This window comes from Bos taurus, chromosome 16 (assembly GCF_002263795.3).
Source record: "Bos taurus isolate L1 Dominette 01449 registration number 42190680 breed Hereford chromosome 16, ARS-UCD2.0, whole genome shotgun sequence".
Lineage (NCBI taxonomy): Eukaryota > Metazoa > Chordata > Mammalia > Artiodactyla > Bovidae > Bos > Bos taurus.
In genome coordinates this window covers 18,978,928-18,996,113 of record NC_037343.1, presented here as the reverse complement: position 1 = coordinate 18,996,113, position 17,186 = coordinate 18,978,928, and the positions used below count along the sequence as shown (strand labels likewise).

The window sequence follows — 17,186 nt, the reverse complement described above, 5'->3', positions numbered from 1 at the left end:
TGGGGTCACAAAGAGTTGGACATGACTTAGTGACTGAACAACGACTATATACCAGGCTGTTTCAGAAGATCATCCAGTTTAATCCTTAAAAAAGTCCATGAGAGATATATTAACTGTTAGAAACCAAGACTCATAAAAAGTAGGTAATTTGCCAAATGTCCCCTCTAGTATGAATGACAGAGCGGTCTTCTAACTCTAAGTTAACTGCTTTTATTTTTATTAAGGGACCTCGGCGCTCAGAGCTTACCTCATTCCCCAGACATTAGTCACAGGGCTTCTCAGAGAATTTCTTCTTGCATTAAAGAGACCATTTTTGGTTTTTTGCTAAAACAGGGCAAGCAAAGTAATAGATTGCAGAATAATTTTAATAATGCATTTAAGATGCCAAACTCATACCACACCGTCTATCCTCAGTGAGAAACTTTTTTTTTTCTGTTTTGTCCAACGGTCTAAAAACAATCTTTGACTTGCCTCAATGAAAATAAGAACCACAACTTCTGGCTCTCAGAACAAATATAAGTTGTTTTTATTTTTAATTAAGTATGCTTAGCTTAAGTACGTTTTCTCTTAAGGTGTAATGACTAAACCGTGATCATTTCTTTTTGTTTATTCATTTAAAGCGCAAATAAAAGCAGATAATCAATAGATCATAATCTAAAACAGGAGGATTTACAAGTTAATAAGCTTGAGTCAATAGATATTCCATAGTGAAGCCTTCAATGCTGAACCTGACATAATTTGCTTTGCACTAAGCTAGTTGACTTAATGCTTTAATTTAATGCCAATATTAACTGAAAAATCCAAAGAAAAGGGGAAATTTTAAATCCTATTATACTAAAATGTTTTCAAAGCAACAACGCAATCATGTCACAACTGCTTAAGTATGCCACCAGCATCTGCCTAAACTGCCTGCATGCTGCGTGCCTGCCAAGTAGCTTTAGTCGTGTCTAACTCTTTGCAGTCCTATGGACCGCAGCCCACCGGACTTCTCTGTCCATGGGGTTCTCCAGTCAAGAATATTGGAGTGGGTTGCCATTCCCTTCTCCAGGGGATCTTCCCGACCCTGGGATCAAACCCTCATCTCTTATGTCTCCTGCATCAGTAGGCAGGTTCTTTACCGCTCCTGCCACCTGGGAAGCCCTGACTGCCTGGGCTCTGGTTGTTGGTAACAGTTAACCCCTTGGGGCCTGGCACATGTGAATTTTGGAAGATGACCTACCTTTGCAGTATCTTTTCTTAGCCTCAAGTGTTATCATTGTTTAGTCTTATAAAATCTGCTTTTCCTGACTTGCATGCAGATCATTGGAGTTGTGTTTATTTTGAAAGCTGTGTTATTTTGAATCTTTCTATTCCCCTTGATTCCTCTTGAGATTCTTCTTCATAAAACAGAGCAGTAAACAGGTCAGAGAGCAGAGAAAGTCTTTCTGGGTGCCTGGAAGGAAGAAGTGAGACCCTTTCTTTATAGACAAGTAGTGTAGATTGGCTTCCACCTTCTGAAATCTGGTGGGACTATTGGGGGTATATTCAGGGTTATGAGCCTGGACTCTATAGTCAGAATGCCTCCCCTCAAATCCTGGTTCTGCCTCCTATAATTATATCAGTTCAGTTCAGTTGCTCAGTAGTGTCCGACTCTTTGAGACCCCATGGACTGCGGCACACCAGGCTTCCCTGTCCATCACCAACTCCTGGAGCTTGCTTAAACTCATGTCCATTGAGTTGGTGATGCCATCCAACCATCTCATCCTCTGTTGTCCCCTTCTCCTCTTGCCTTCAATCGGGGTCTTTTCAAATGAGTCAGTTCTTTCCATCAGGTGGCCAAAGTATTGAAGCTTCAACTTCAGCATCAGTCCGTCTAATGAATATTCAGGACTGATTTCCTTTAGGATGAACTGGTTGGATCTCCTTGCAATCCAAGGGACTCTCAAGAGTCTTCTCCAACACCACAGTTCAAAAGCATCAATTCTTCAGCACTCAGCTTTCTTTATCGTCCAACTCTCACATCCATACATGGCTACTGGAAAAACTATAGCTTTGACAAGATGAACCTTGGTTGGCAAAGTAATGTCTCTGCTTTTTATTTTTTTATTTTTCCTCTCGTATTTTATTTTTAATAATTAAAAAAAAATACAATGGTGTAAAATGCACCACAATGCTGTCTTTTAAAATATTCAGAGACCTGATGAAAAGGGAATATGAAGGTGCTAATTCTCTATTTAACTTTATAAAGATAATAATTCATATTCAAGTATATTCTCTTAGTGTTTAAAAATATCCTTTATTTTAAATTAGACAGGATTGAAAGACGAACTCAGTCAGTACTCTTTGGAATCAAATCATAACACAAGAACCTTATCTCATATATTGCTGTACAGTCACATGACGATTTTACTTTGGAGAATTTTAATAGAAAGAATATAAGCAATAAACTAACTTCAAACTTGATTTTGCAAAATGTAAGATTCAAGGAATTTAAAAAGCTTTACTTAATATATTTACATTATTTCTTTTGCAAATTGCAGTGTTTTTTTTATATCTTTTTTTTTAATAATTTTATTTTATTTTTAAACTTTACAATATTGTATTGGTTTTGCCAAACATCGAAATGAATCCACCACAGGTATACACATGTTCCCCATCCTGAACCCTCCTCCCTCCTCCCTCCCCATACCATCCCTCTGGGTCGTCCCAGTGCACCAGACCCAAGCATCCAGTATTGTGCATCGAACCTGGACTGGCGACTTGTTTCATATATGATATTATACGTATTTCAATGCCATTCTCCCAAATCATCCCACCCTCTCCCTCTCCCACAGAGTCCAAAAGACTGTTCTATACATCAGTGTCTCTTTTGCTGTCTCGTATACAGGGTTATTGTTATTATTAATATGCTGTCTATGTTGGTCATAACTTGTCTTCCAAGGAGTAAACATCTTTTTATTTCATGACTGCAGTCACCATCTGCAATGATTTTGGAGCCCAAAAAAATAGTCTGCTGCTGTTTCCCCATCTATTTGCCATGAAGTGATGGGACCAGATGCCATGATCTCAGTTTCCTGAATGTTGAGCTTGAATCCAACTTTTTCATTCTCCTCTTTTACTTTCACTCTCCTCTTTTACTTTCATCAGGCTCTTTAGTTCTTCTTCACTTTCTGCCATGCTGTGCTATGCTATGCTAAGTCACTTCAGTCGTGTCCGACTCTGTGTGACCCCATAGACGGCAGCCACCAGGCTCCCCCATCCCTGGGATTCTCCAGGCAAGAACACTGGAGTGGGCTGCCATTTCCTTCTCCAGTGCATGAAAGTGAAAAGTGAAAGCGAAGTCGCTCAGTTGTGTCCGACTCTTAGCGACCCCATGGACTGCAGCCTACCAGGCTCCTCCATCCATGGGATTTTCCAGGCAAGAGTACTGGAGTGGGGTGCCATTGCCTTCTCCACTTTCTGCCATAGACAATCATAATTATATGACCATGGACTATTTGCTTCAACTTTACATCCATTTCCTTATCTGAAAATGAGGATAATAGCAGTGCTATCTCATGAGATTGCTTTAAGGATTAATATACATAAAGCACTTGAAAAGTGCTTACCCTATAGCATGTACTCACTGTCTTAACCCTTTGAGAAACTATTTATGAAAAGGATGAAAAGTACATAGACTATATGCTACAAATCACTTTGAAAGCAGCAGCACTGAATGTAGTAGTCAGATATGTCTTTCTGCACTGCTTTGTATGCACAACAAAAGTCCTAATGTATTCCATTTGTTACCACCCTCACAGCCTCATTTGTGAGTTCCCAGTCTGGTTTTCATTTCGTGCCATTGCTGGTTGCACTATAGCCAAAGTGGCGGTGTGTTTGGACTGCCCTTTAAGTAGGCCAGCTTTAGCTTTCTGGTCCCATCATTGTCACCAAAAACAAATCAGTTCGCTTTTCTAAAATAAATGGACTATAAGTTATGCACTGGTTTTTACCATAGGGTGAAAGTGAAAGTCGCTCAGTCATGTCTGACTCTTTGCAACCCCATGAACCTTACAGTCCATGGAATTCTCCAAGCCAGAATACTGGAGTGGGTAGCCTTTCCCTTCTCCAGAGGATCTTCCCAACGCAGGGATTAAACCCAGGTCTCCCGCGTTGCAGGCCGCACTCTTCTATTCAGGAAGGATACTCGGAAAACAAAGAACAGAAAGCTCATTGATTTTTATGATGAACATTTTTTCACATTTCTCCACCTCTCTCTGAAACCACATGCAACTAAGTCTTACCATCAGTGTAAGTGGCAGTTATTACCTACTTGTCATTTCCTGGGTCTGGATGAACTTGATCAATGCCATTCACACTCCTGTCACTTCAGTTGAGTTACCTACACTGCCGGTACTACACACGTAGCGTTTAATTGCCACTTAAAATGTCTTCAAAAAGATTATACTATGGGCCCTCTGTCAGCCAGCTGGTGCGACCATGAAGGTCTACATCCTGTCCTTTTGCTACGAGGAGAGTGACCTGGAGCAGGGATACACGGTGTTTAAGATAGAAGTGCTAATGAATGGAAGAAAACATTTTGTTGAAAAAAGGTACAGCGAATTACATGCCCTGCACAAAAAGCTTAAGAAAGATATTAAAACCCCAGAAATTCCTTCTAAACATGTTTGGAACTGGATCCCAAATGTTGGAACAGCGATGACAAGGTTTGAAACCTATTTACAGGCTGTCATTCTGGAAAATGAAGAACTTCCCAAACTATTTCTTGATTTCCTAAATGTTCAACATTTGCCCTCTCTACCAAAGACAGAGTTTTGTGGATCTTTTGATGAGACAGAGTCTGAAGAGTAAAGCAAACTGTTCCACCAGCCGGTGCTGCTGTTCTCAGGGATCCATACGTCTTGCTTACAGCCAGTGATTTTCCAAATGTGGTTACTGAAGAAGTTCTCCATGGGATATTTTACCCTCATCTACAACCCAGGTAGAAATCATCCATGGCTAGAAGAAGCTGAAGCTGGTTTTGAAGTCGTAGTCAAGGAAATTGATACCTACCAAATTAACCTAAACTCTATGACATAACAGTTCTCTCTTGCTAATGGTAAAATTCACAGTCCCAGCTTAATTCAGAGCAGGGACATTTCCATTGGAATGGTGCTTTTAAAATAGAAACCAAATCGGGGTGGTGCTGAGGTTAAGGCCAAATGTTTAAGAAGTAGAATGTAGCTGCCAATTTAGAAATCCCAGAAAAGAAGACTAAAGAACATCTTTGGGACCTCCAAGTGTAGCAGAACAGTTACTCTCCACTTCAATCACACCATTTGCTAATTGAAAATCTTACCCTGAATCGTTATGAGACTGATCAGCTTTGGTAGATTTTTTTTGTTCAGATTCTATGACACACTAATCTTTTCATCGTGAGATTTTTCTCAGCCAGTGATAGATAACATTCTGAAATGCTGGCACCAGGAGAGCATTACAGAAACGCACTGCTAAATGTGAGGAAGGAACTAAACTGGAAATGAAATTATACTGACCATACTAGGGCATTTAAAAAATCTCGGCATTTTAATTTGCATTACAGTGGAGTTGCATCATATGCAGGGATTTACTTCCAATGTCAGCCCATAAAGTAGACTGAGGTATCAAGACTGACCTTGAAAGCCCTTTAGAATGGTGCCATATCGGAAATCTCCATCCATGACAGCCAGTTTTTCCTCCCATGTTGGAAGAGAGAACTGTTTCTTCAGTTGAAGACCAATTAAAGTTGTTGGTGCTTGTTTAGGGACTATTTTATAGAAGAAGTACTAACCTTTAAATGCTAGAATTATACTTACCCTTGCAAGATGCTTGCCCTATAAAAGGTACATGTGAACTGACAGTAGCTGAGGGAACACCAGATTGACAACACTCATCTCGGTTTACTCAAGGGTATCCATTCATTGAATAGGTGGTATAATTGCCAGATTGATTGTTATTTTCCTTTTTGCTTATCATTTCCTTTTCACTGACCTCATACGTTGAATTAATATAAATTAAATGGGTTTATGATGCACCTCCACTGTAAATCTTACAGACATTCAGATTTTGACTAATAAAGAATAAAAGCATATATGCAGCCTGTATATGTGTGCTATCTTTGGTCATTTCCTTGAAAACTAATTAATAGCTAGCTTATTTATGATTATTAGATTAATAAGCTTCTGTGTGGGAGAAAAGTATTTAAATTCAAAACTAATAAGTAAATCATGGTTTTTGACTAGGCTCTAAACATACAGATTTAAAGCTTGCTGCAAACTCTTGGTGATGTATTTATGCTAGATGTGTTAATACATATGGAAGCAAGTAAGGACTGAATAATCAAGGGTCATCAACCAAAAATGACTGAATAGTCAAGTGTTGGAGATATTTTTTAAGTGTTTTTGTCATTAGCTATTTTGGGTTAAATAAAAATGAAGAACCAAAAAAAGAAAGATTACACTATAATTTAGCATTAAAATGAAGTTATTTATTGTATACACAGAAAGACATGAGAGCCTCAGTTCAGTTCAGTTGCTCAGTCGTGTCCAACTCTTTGCAACCCTATGAATCGCAGCACGCCAGGCCTCCCTGTCCATCACCAACTCCCGGAATTCACTCAGACTCATGTCCATTGAGTCAGTGATGCCATCCAGCCATCTCATCCTCTGTTGTCCCCTTCTCCTCCTGCCCCCAATCCCTCCCAGCATCAGGGTCTTTTCCAATGAGTCAACTCTTCGCATGAGGTGGCCAAAGTATTGGAGTTTCAGCTTCAGCATCAGTCCTTCCAAAGAAATCCCAGGGCTGATCTCCTTCAGAATGGACTGGTTGGATCTCCTTGCAGTCCAAGGGACTCTCAAGAGTCTTCTCCAACACCACAGTTCAAAAGCATCAATTCTTCGGTGCTCAGTTTTCTTTATAGTCCAACTCTCACATTCCATGACCACTGGAAAAACCATAGCCTTAACTAGATGGACCTTTGTTGGCAAAGTAAATGTCTCTGCTTTTCCATATGTTATCTAGGTTGGTCATAACTTTCCTTCCAAGGAGTAAGCGTCTTTTAATTTCATGGCTGCAGTCACCATCTGCAGTGATTTTGGAGCCCAGAAAAATAAAGTCTGACAGTTTCCACTGTTTCCCCATCTATTTCCCATGAAGTGATGGCACCAGATGCCATGATCTTAGTTTTCTGAATGTTGAGCTTTAAGCCAACTTTTTCACTCTTCCTCTTTCAACAACAACAAAAAAATGCAAGTCTCAAGGTACCTTTCCACATGTATAAGACAAAAATTCTAAGCGATAAAAGAGCATTGTATCTTCATTCAATTGGAAGCATTTTTTTCTTTCTTGGGGATACATAAAATAACAGTGTGTCTTGGACTCCTTTGAATCCAAGGATTCAAAGAAAGGAGGTATACTCCATGATGAATATTTTAAAAATTTATTTTATTCCATATAATAAAATAAATTTTAAATGTATACCTGTGGTGGATTCATTTCGATATTTGGCAAAACTAATACAATATTGTAAAGTTTAAAAATAAAATTAAAAAACTTAAAAAAAATTTATTGAAATTCTTAATTCATGATGTTTTGTTCATTCCTGTTGTATAACAGTGATTCAGTTATATATATATACATTATTTTTCATATTCTTTTCCATTATAGTTTATTACAGGATATTGAATATAGTATACTACACAGTAGGACCTTCTTGTTTTTCCGTTCTAAATTTAATAGTTTGCATCTGCTAATCCCAAATTCCCAATCCATCCTTATCCTATTCCCCTCACCCTCAGCAACCACAGGCCTGTTCGCTGTGTTTGTGAGTCTGTTTCTATTTTGTAGATAGGTTCATTTGTGTTGTATTTTAGATTTCATATATCAGTGATATTATATGGTGTTTTTCTCTTTTACTTAGTATGCTAATCTCTAGCTCCATCCATGTTGCTGCAAATGGCATTATTTCATTCTTTCCATGGTTGAGTAGTATTTCATTGTCTATGTATACCACATCTGCTTTGTCTATTCATCTGTCAGTTTATATTTAGGTTGCTTCTGTGTCTTGGCTACTATAAGTAGTGTTGTTATAGATTGCATGTATTTTTTTGACTTATGGTTTTGTCTGGATATATGCCCAAGAATGGAATTGCTGGATCATATGGTAGCTTTCAGAGACGGCAATGGCAACCCACTCCAGTACTCCTACCTGGAGAATCCCGTGGATGGGAGAGCCTGGTAGGCTGCAGCCCATGGGGTCGCTAAGAGTCGGGCACAACTAAGCAACTTCATTTTCACTTTTCACTTTCATGCATTGGAGAAGGAAATGGCAACCCACTCCAGTGTTCTTGCCTGGAGAATCCCAGGGACAGAGGGGCCTGGTGGGCTGCCGTCTATGGGGTCGCACAGAGTCAGACACGACTGAAGTGACTTAGCAGCAGCAGCATGGTGGCTTTATTTTTAGTTTTTTAAGGAACCTCCATACTTGTCTGCAGAGTGGCTGTATCAATTTACATTCCCACCAACAGTGTATGAGGGTTCCTTTTTCTCCAAACCCTCTCCAGCATTTTGTTATTTGTAGATTTTTTAATGATACTATCCTGAGCACTGTGAGGTGGTACCTCACTGTAGTTTTGATTTGCATTTCCCTAATAATTCACAATGATGAGCATCTTTTCATGTGACTATTGGCCATCTGCACATCCTCTTTGGAGAAATATCTGTTTAGGTCATCTACCCATTTTTCGATTAGGTTGTTTGATTTTTGTTGCTTGATTGTATGAACTATGTGTATCTTTTTGAAATTAGGCCTTTATCAGCATTTAATTTGCATATTTTCTCACAGTCCATAGGTTGTCTTTATTTTGTCTATAGTTTTCTTTTCTGTGCAAAAGATTATAAGTTTGGTTAAGTCCCATGTGTTTATTTTTGCTTATATTTCTATTGCCTTGGGAAACTGACCTAAGGTAACACTGATATGATTTACATCAGAGAATGGTTTTTTTTTTTTTTGGTGTAGCATTGCCTAGAATTATCAGTACAATAAATGAATGGAGGGCATCTGTCTTACCCTGTCTTACCTGATTGTTATATTGATCATAAGATTTCTAGGACTTTAAATATAATTTACTGTATGATTTTAGTAAATTTTTATCAGATTAAGGATAATTTCTTCCATTTTTACCTGGCTAAGAGGTTTTATCATGAATGGGTGATGGATTTTATTAATTCTATTAAAATGATCATATGTTAATCAACTTTTCTAAGGGCTAAATCCTACAGAGTCATAATATGTCTTTTAAATGTGATGTTGGATAGTACTTATTAATAATGTGACTCCATCTCAAGTGATTTTGATCTATGAAAACACATTTTTCTTATTATGTTCTTGTTCAATTTTGATATTTTCTTAAGACATGTAGAAACTTTTTTATGTGGCCAGTTTACCTATTTTCTGGAACTGCCCCCCCCCCCCATATATAATATCAGTTATCAGTTGCAGATTTAGTTAAAAAGCAGTAACAGAAAACTTCCCTGGTTAAACTCTCTGGACCTGGGCCTTTTTAGAGTAAGAGGCTCATTCAGGACTTTATTTCATTTTGTTTTAAAGCTGATTAATGTATTTGAGTGCAGTTGTTTAATTTTTCCTGTTTTTTTAGAATTTCCCACTTTATGTAAACTTTTACATTTACTATCATAAAATTGTTCACATTTTTCTGTTTCTAAGGATAACCTGACCCACGAGGACTGAATGAGTATCTGTCATCCTAATACCCAAGACCCTCTGAAAAATATCATTTTGAGTGCATTACTAACAAACTGTCTTTGTAAATGTTCCATATTACCTAATAGTGTTATTTGTTCTTCATTGGAAAAAGATATTATCTTTTTCAGCTCAGTCCCCAAAGTCAAGATATGTAAGAAGACAAAAACTGCATCATATTGAATGCCCTGTAGGTAAAAGTAAAAAAATCATGCCCATTATTAGATAATCCAGTTTATATATATGTACATATATATAAAGCTGCGTCCGACTCTTTTGTGACCCAACGCACTGTAGCCCTCCAGGCTTCTCTGTCCATGGGATTTCCCAGGCAAGAATATTGGAGTGGGTTGTCATTGCCTTCTCTAGGGGAACTTCCTGACCCAGAGATTGAACATGTGTTTCCTGAATTGCAGGTGGATACTTTACCACTGAGCTACCAAGAAAGATCCATACATATATGTATGCTGCTGCTGCTGCTGCTGCTAAGTCGCTTCAGTCGTGTCCGACTCTGTGCGACACCATAGATGGCAGCCCACCAGGCCCTGCCGTCCCTGGGATTCTCCAGGCAAGAACACTGGAGTGGGTTGCCATTTCCTCCTCCAATGCATGAAAGTGAAAAGTGAAAGTGAAGTCACTCAGTCGTGTCCGACTCTTAGCAACCCCATGGACTGCAGCCCACCAGGCTCCTCCGTCCATGGGATTTTCCAGGCAAGAGTACTGGAGTGGGGTGCCATTGCCTTCTCTCACATATATGTATCAGATCAGATCAGATCAGATCAGCTGCTCAGTCGTGTCCGACTCTTTGCGACCCCATGAATTGCAGCACACCAGGCCTCCCTGTCCATCACCCGGAGTTCACTCAGACTCACGTCCATCGAGTCAATGATGCCATCCAGCCATCTCATCCTCTGTCGTCCCCTTCTCCTCCTGCCCCCAATCCCTCCCAGCATCAGAGTCTTTTCCAATGAGTCAACTCTTCGCATGAGGTGACCAAAGTACTGGAGTTTCAGATTTAGCATCATTCCTTCCAAAGAAATCCCAGGGCTGATCTCCTTCAGAATGGACTGGTTGGATCTCCTTGCAGTCCAAAGGACTCTCAAGAGTCTTCTCCAACACCACAGTTCAAAAGCATCCATTCTTCGGCAGTCAGCCTTCTTCACAGTCCAACTCTCACATCCATACATGACCACTGGAAAAACCATAGCCTTGACTAGACGAACCTTTGTTGGCAAAGTAATGTCTCTGCTTTTGAATATGCTATCTAGATGTAAATAAATTTCCGTGTAAATTTATATATGCATTTATATTTAAATAAATTTCTAAAGACCAAATAGTTGAAGTCAATAACAAGGCAGAATTTTCTCAGTTTTTCAATGTACATTTTTCCAGTACCTACTAGGTCTTCACAGAAAACATTTACAGAGATATTGCTTATAAATTTAACTTAAAAGATGTACTTACATTTATAAGATACTATGCCTTTTTTCAACATACCATTCTCCATATAGTCTCCATCTGAGCCAGGGTTCATTTCAGTTGCTCAGTCATGTCCAACTCTTTGCAGCCCCATGAAATGCAGCACGCCAGGCCTCCCTGTCCATCACCAATTCCCGGAGTTCACTCAAACTCACGTCCATCGAGTCGGTGATGCCATTCAGCCATTTCATCCTCTGTCATCCCCTTCTCCTCCTGCCCCAATCCCTCCCAGCATCAGAGTCTTTTCCAATGAGTCAACTCTTCACATGAGGTGGCCAAAGTATTGGAGTTTCAGCTTTAGCATCATTCCTTCCATAGAACACCCAGGACCGATCTCCTTTAGAATGGACTGGTTGGATCTCCTTGCAGTCCAAGGGACTCTCAAGAGTCTTCTCCAACACCACAGTTCAAAAGCATCAATTCTTCAGTGCTCAGCTTTATTTATATTCCCAATTCTCCCATCCATACATAACTACTGGAAAAACCATAGCCTTGACTAGATGGACCTTTGTTGGCAAAGTAATGTCTCTGCTTCTGAGCCAGGGTAGTATGCACTAAAAATACCTTGTTAGCTCTCCATTGCTTGAGAATCAACCTTTTATTCTTTTATAACTTCCAGGATATTTATTGAGTGTCTTATGGATAGAAGTATCTTTTAGATGTTTAAGATACTAATAATAAAATCTAGCACTTATTAAATACCCTACATATCAAAAACTATTCTAAGATATAACTCACTAAAATTTACAAACTGAAAAAGATAGGTACCATTACTGTTCCTTTTTCATGTATGAGGAAACTAGAGTAGAGCAAGGTTAGGAAACACTCCTGATGCAAAACATTTCATTCACTTTGTAGTAGATGGACAAACAAGTGAACAGACAGATACAATACAGAAGACCAATTAATAAAGGAAGTACATCTATGAATAAATACAAGCCCATTCTCTTTCACAGGTGGTAATACTTATTACAAAGAAATTTGGGACAACTTGTTTCAAACAAATAGTTTTAATTTTAATTGAAAAGAGTGTATATGTATGAGTTGGGAAGCTCAAGTTCAATTGCAAATCTGGTACTGATGGATTGTAAGATCTTATACAGGTAATTTATGCCATTTGGACTTTAGTTTCAATCATAAAATTAGGCAGTTGAAGTATAGTCCAGTTATAATTTTTTGACTCTTTAACCCTAATTAAAAGTTTTACTAATAGGACTTATGTATACATGGATACTTCATATTTAATCACAAGTATTATGAGTGTGTCTATCAAAAGTTAGAAGTATAAGACTCCTTCTTTCACTGCATAAAAGTTCAAACAAATCTTTGATTAATCTTTAATTGGTACTTTAATTGGTCAATTAAAGCAGAGTATAATGTAGTTAAGTGGTATCACAATGTAGTTCATGAACCCCTTAGAGTCCCAGAAACTTTTTCAGGAAATCTACTAGGTCAAAAATATTTTGATAATTGATATGAGGACATTATATGTCTTTTTCAGTCTCATCTCCTCAAAGTGCACAGTGGAGTTTTCCAAGTATGTAATGATGTTTTCTCTCTGCTGGCTAGTAGAATATATGCTTCTTAATATTTTCTCAATTTTAATTTTTTATATAGCAAATGTTAGGATATATAAAGCACAGAAACTAAAGCTTTTAGGGATCCTTATTATTTTTTAAAAATAGGGGTCCTAGGACCAAAACATTAGGACTGTGGATGCAGTTGACAAGGACATTTGAACTGAGAATAGTACAGAAATAAAACATAACCATGCCATTTGTTAGCACTGTGACTCTGGGCAAATTACTTACCTAAGCCTCAGTTTCCTTACCACTTTCAGAGCTTTGTCATGCAGATGAAATGAGATAATGCGTGTAAAGCCCTTTTTACACTAGGTATGACAACTTCCCTGGTGGCTCAGACAGTAAAGTGTCTGCCTGCAATGCAGGAGACCTGGGTTCAGTTCCTGGATCAGGAAGATTCCCCTGGAGAAGGAAATGGCAACCCACTCCAGTACTCTTGCCTGGAAAATCCCATGGATGGAGAAGCCTGGTTGGCTACAGTCCATGGGGTCGCACAGAGTTGGACATGACTGAAATGACCTAGCATGCATGGTATTTCTATTATGGCAGCCTGAGTAGACTAATACAACCCCCTACATAAATGTTCCACACAGCAACCAAAGTGGTCTTTTTTTATTATTCCTTTATTTGGTAACTCAGATGGTAAAGAATCTGCCTGCAATGTGGGAGACCTGGGTTCAATCCCTGGATAGGGAAGATCCCCTGGAGAAGGAAATGGCAACCCACTCCAGTACTCTTGCCTGGAGAATTCCATGGACAGAGGAGTCTGGCGGGCTACAGTCCATGGGGTCACAAAGAGTCAGACACAACTGAGTGACTAACACACACACACACACACACACACACACACACACATTTTTTGTTGAGGTATAGTTGATTTATAGTGTTGTGTTAGCTTATGGTGTACAGTAAAGTACTCAGTTTTATGTATATATTTATTTGTATATATATGTTAGTATATGTATATATGTATGTGTATATATACACATCTTCTTTTTCAGATTATTTTCCATTATATTTTATATCAAAATATTGAGTATAATTTCCTGTACTATACAGTAGGCCCTTGTTGTTTCTCTTTTTTATATATAGTTTTTCTGCTAATCCCAAACTAATTTATTCCTCATGCCTTTCTCCTTTGATAATCAAAAGTTTGTCTTCTATGTCTGTGAGTCCATTTCTGTTTTGTAAGTAAATTCCTTTGTATCACTTTTTAGTTTGCACATAGAAGTGATATATGATATTTGTCTTTGGCTTACTTCACTTACGATGATAATCTCTAGGCCCACTCATGCTGCTGCAAATAGCATGATTTAATTCCTTTTATGGCTGTGTAGTATTCCATTGTATATATGCACCTCATTTTCTTTATCCACTCATCCATTGATGGACATTTAGGTGGTTTCCATGTCTTGGCCTTTATGAATAGTACTGCAAGGAACATTCCCATGCATATAGCTTTTTGAATGAGAGTTTCTCCAGATATATGCATAGGAGTGGGATTGCTGTATCATACAGTGGCTTGATTTTTAGTTTTTTAAAAGGAGAATGATCTCTTTAAAACCTAAATCAAATTGTGTCACTCCCTTGCTAAAAGGCCTTCAATAATTTTCCATTGAAATTAGCATCAGGCTCTGACTCTTGGCCTAAAAGATGCACACCGTCTCGCACCTGCTCATCACTTTGACTGTACCTTGGGCTGTTCTCCTTCTCACTCACACCCTCACTCACACTAGCTTCTCTCTGTCAGCAAAACTCCCAAGCTCATCCTTCTGCCTGAAAGTTTCTCCCCTGGTTCTTCACAGGGTTTCTCCACAGTCTAAAGAAGTTTCTAAATGAAACGTCTTCAAGGATTTTCACCCACCCTCCTTAAGCCAAGACTCGCTCTCCCCACCACCTAAACCTAAACACTAGTTCATCGCTCTACTTATTCCCTTCATAACTTGCCACAATTTTTGACTCTCTCCATTTTGCTTATAGATGGCCCATTTTTTCTCATTTTAATATAAGACTCAGGAGGGTACTGTTTCATCGCTTTTGTTTTCTGCTGTGTCCTCAGAGCTTAGAGGGGTGTCAAGTACACAGGAAGCCTTCACTAAAGTGTTTAATCAAGGATTGAATAACTATAAGGCTGGCTGGAATGAATGAAATTTGGTTCAATGTAGTTTAGTGCCCTTTTTCTATAAAATAGATTGCCAGGTCATTGAGTATGCATATTTTTAATTTTGATAGATCAGAAGGACTGCTTTTTAATATTTAGTGTGACTGATTTGCCACTTTAAAATTTAATTATCACAAATTTATTTTTTTTCCTCTTCTCTTTTGAAAAACGAGCCATTTCAAACTGTTCTTTTCCTCTCTCAGTGTTTTTATGGTACCTGAGGTGTCATCGTTCACTTTGTAAGAACCCTAGCTTTTGCTTTACAGGCTAAATTGATAGACCCCATTCGTCTATAAAGAAAATTTCTGTGAATTGAATGTTCTTTTTGCATTGGCCCCTCATTACAAAATGAATGATGTACTTCAATGAGAGAAAAGAAATACCACACACCCCCCAAGTTTTTCACATATCATTCTTCTTCTCTGAACATAGATATTTGTGAAAGTACAGACACAAAAGTATACTACATGGCACTAACACATGAATACTCTAAGCTAAGCATTTTAGATTTGAAACTTATAATTTTTATAACAAACTCCTGACTAATCAATTATATAACAATACATGTTAGCAATTACTTAATGGGAGGATATGCATTTATACTTTCTTGAAATCTTTCCAGTTGAGCCCTCTGACATTAGTTAGAACGCAGAACTAGGAATTCCCTGGTGGCTCAGCTGGTAAAAAATCCACCAGCCATGCAGGAGACCCTGGTTCAATTTCTGGATTGGGAAGATTCCTGGAAAAGGGATAGGGTACCCACACCAGTATTCTTGGGCTTCCCTGGTGGCTCAGCTGTTAATGGATCTGCCTGCAATGAGGGAGACCTGGGTTCGATCACTGGGTTGGGAAGATTCCCTGGAGAAGGGAACAGCTACCCACTCCAGAATTCTTGCCTGGAGAATTCCATGGACTGTATAGTTCATGGGGTTCCAAAGAGTTGGACATGACTGAGGAACTTTCACTTTCACTTTTCATTCCTGTTGTTTATACCTTTGAATCAGTTCCGTTTTACTTTGTGGTCATCAGCAGTATCCCTAAACTTTTGTAGCTGATTCTAGCTGTTTGATATGTACAGGGTATAAGGGTATGGATGGTTCAACACAAACATGTCCCCGCTACCAACAGAAACCATAGACCCAGGTACATGCGATCCTGACAGGAAGTCAGGACACAGGACAGTATAATTGGCTTCAATTCAGTCCAGTTGTCATAATCCCCACCTGGATACAAACACTGGGTAAAGAGTAATTTGAAATTTTGAAATGGAGCAAACATTCAATACATTTAAAAAAAAAAATCTTATTCCCAAGGTTATCATGTTTCAATTTATAGGAGCAGAAACTTTGTCTCTTGAGATTATGAGCTGAACAAGGCACATATTTGGCGTTATCATACACAGTTGAGGAATAATGGCTTCGACCTCTTTGTACAGCTGCCATAGTCACTTATGTATAATATCTGTGACGATGAGCATTTTTATGCCAATGTTATCTAGTTTCCAACTGTAAATTTACTTTTTATAGCATATCTATTTTTTTCTTTTTTTCAATTGAAGTATAGTTGATTTATAACATGTTAGTTTCAGATGTGCAGCAAAGTGATTCAGATATGGTGTGTGTGTGTTCTTTTCAGATTCTTTTCCCTTATAGGTTATTAAAAATATTAAGTAGAGTTCCCTATGCTATACAGTAGGTCCTTGGTGTGTATCTATTTTATATATAGTAGTGTGTATATTTTAATCCAAACTCCTAAATTACCCTTATTGTTTATTTTATATATAGTAGTTTGTATCTGATAATCACAAACTCCTAATATATCTCCCTGGTCCCCCCTTTCCCCTTTAATAGCTATGTTTATTTTCTATGTCTGTAAGTTTGTCTATGTTTTTTATGAGTTGATTTGTATCATTTTTTAATATTCCACATATAAGCAATATAATATATTTGTCTTTCTCTGGCTGACTTACTTAGTATGATAAACTCTAGGTTCATCCATGTTGCTGCAAAATCTAATTCTTAAGAAAGCACTCTATCACCTTTTACATATGAAGAATCTATACATGTTGGCTGAATAATAATTAAATTAATTATTTCATCTAAACAGATTTATTATTTTACCACCCACTAACCATGACCTGTACTATGACAGGACAAAATTTAAAAGTTCTTCCATCATTCCTTCAAATGATAGAGTTCTTTACTTA

The 17,186-nt window shown here is 38.1% G+C and overlaps 1 protein-coding gene and 1 pseudogene across 1 annotated transcript in view; both read left to right on the top strand.

The window, feature by feature from the left end:
* Nucleotides 1-17,186, top strand: part of USH2A (usherin) — a 923,574-nt gene that overhangs the window by 819,793 nt on the left and 86,595 nt on the right. The gene's annotated exons all lie outside the window — the stretch shown is intronic.
* On the top strand, nucleotides 4,459-5,574 carry LOC780987 (sorting nexin-24-like; annotated as a pseudogene).